Source organism: Callithrix jacchus, chromosome 13 (assembly GCF_049354715.1).
Source record: "Callithrix jacchus isolate 240 chromosome 13, calJac240_pri, whole genome shotgun sequence".
Classification (NCBI taxonomy): domain Eukaryota; kingdom Metazoa; phylum Chordata; class Mammalia; order Primates; family Cebidae; genus Callithrix; species Callithrix jacchus.
In genome coordinates this window covers 117,920,145-117,922,384 of record NC_133514.1, presented here as the reverse complement: position 1 = coordinate 117,922,384, position 2,240 = coordinate 117,920,145, and the positions used below count along the sequence as shown (strand labels likewise).

The 2,240-nt window shown below is 40.4% G+C and overlaps 1 non-coding gene across 1 annotated transcript; it reads right to left on the bottom strand.

Moving 5' to 3' along the window:
- Positions 1-1,417: 1,417 nt before the first annotated feature.
- LOC118147101 (U1 spliceosomal RNA) lies at positions 1,418-1,581 on the bottom strand. Its single transcript, XR_004733265.1, has one exon. It is a non-coding gene; the product is annotated as a U1 spliceosomal RNA (small nuclear RNA).
- Positions 1,582-2,240: the final 659 nt, after the last annotated feature.

Below are 2,240 nucleotides of genomic sequence, written 5' to 3'. Positions count from 1 at the left end.
GAGTATCATACACAGGGTTCTGTTGGGGGTTGGGGGGCTTAGAGGAGGTATAGCATTAAGACAAATACCTAATGTAGGTGACTGGGTGACGGATGCAGCAAACCACCACGGCACGTGTATAACTATGCAACAAACCTGCACATTCTGCACATGTACCCAGACCTTAAAGTACTAAAAAAAAAAAAAAGTAGCAACTACTTTGTCAGTCTCAAACTTCCAAAACCCCTAAAGGAATCACATTAGTTCAATGTTGGCAATACCATGTTTTACCCACAACACACAGACACACACACACACACACACACACACACACACTCATAAATGAATTGAAAGTAGAATATAATTTAATATTGACTTTATGTGAATGTATATAAAAATAAAATTTGGTTAATATTTGAAAGACCTAGAAAAGTGAATAAAGTCACAGCCTACTTTCTTAACCTCAGTTTAACAAAATATATTTCATTTATGATCTTAAATTTTTCCTAGATCATTGGTAAAGCTTATGTTTACTTCATAAAGCTTTTCTTTCTAAAAGTCTTCTCTTTTTATCTTAAAATGCATGAATTCTAGGAAGTTCCAATTTTATTTTATTATTGACTTTTATGTTGAATATGCCTTTCTTTCTTTCCTTTTTGATTTGTATAGAAATCACATGATACTGTTTTCCTTTCTTTTGATTAAAATGTTGTATTTGTTGTTCCAGGAATAAAGTAGCTCGCACAAACCAAAATAAAGATAAAACTTTGAATCTGAAAATTAGCCAGAAGGACCACCCGAGCAATATACAGAAGCTCTAAATCAGCAGTACCATAAATCAGTCGCATCATTCAAATTCACATTGTAATGAAGTTATTTTTGAGACAATGTACAACAATTCAAGCTTTGCTCTGTATTCAGTCCCATGTGGGGGCGAGGGGGTCCTGAGTAAAGTATTTACATTTTACTAATTCCTTTAATAATTTATCAGCCCAGGCCGGTCGCGGTGGCTCAAGCCTGTAATCCCAGCACTTTGGGAGGCCGGGGCGGGTGGATCACGAGGTCAACAGATCGAGACCATCCTGGTCAACATGGTGAAACCCCGTCTCTACTCAAAATACAAAAAATTAGCTGGGCATGGTGGCGCGTGCCTGTAATCCCAGCTACTCGGGAGGCTGAGGCAGGAGAATTGCCTGAACCCAGGAGGTGGAGGTTGCGGTGAGCCGAGATCGCGCCATTGCACTCCAGCCTGGGTAACAAGAGCGAAACTCCAACTCAAAAAAAAAAAAGAAAAGAAAAAATAACTTATTAGCCCAGACAACTTGTAATGTATAAACAATCTCTGCTCTATTATCTAAACCGGGCAAATTATTCTGTGGATTCAGACACTGAGTTGGGTGGACTGATGGTTTTTTGTTTGTTTTTGTTTTTTTAAATTCAGGGGAAAGTGCAAACGCAGTCCCCCACTACCACAAATTATGCGGTTGAGTTTCCCACATTTGGGGAAATCTCAGGGGTCAGCACATCCGGAGTGCAATGGATAAGCCTCGCCTTGGGAAAACCACCTTCATGATCATGATATCTCCCCTGCCAGGTTATTTGTTTATTTATTTATTTTGGTCCAGTGGTTTTTTAGTACCTTTAGCCCCAAGACTCTGCTTTGATTAGAAAGATGCTCTGTCTGGACACTTTGGGAGGCAGAGGTGGGCAAATCAGGAAGTCATGAGTTGGAGACCAGCCTGGCCAACATGGTGAAACCCAATCTCTACTAAAAATACAAAAATTAGCTGGGCATGGTGACAGGCACCTGTAATCCCAACTACTCGGGAGGCTGAGGCAGGAGAATTGTTTGAACCCAGGAGGCGGAATTTCAATGAGCCAAGATCGCACAGTTGCACTCCAGCATGGGTGGCAGGGCGACACTCAGTCTCAAGAAAAGAAAAGCTTTAAGTGGACAGCAGCCTAAAATGAGTCAAAGGCAATGTCCAGAGTGACTGTCATTCCCAGAAAGCACATCATACCTGGATTGTTATACGACGTCTTTATTACAGTTGTATTACAAAACTCAACCTATCATTGCTTTTCTTCTTATTAAAAATTAGGTGTGTCTCCTTTTTCTAAATTCAGATCCTACAAAACAATTCCATTATCTTTCATCCAAGGGCCAGCTAGTGAAGTTATTGTACCTAAATACACTCTCAACTATGTGGCAAGGCGTTTCTTCCTGGGAGACAGAGAAACACCAGCTTGGGAGGATGAGC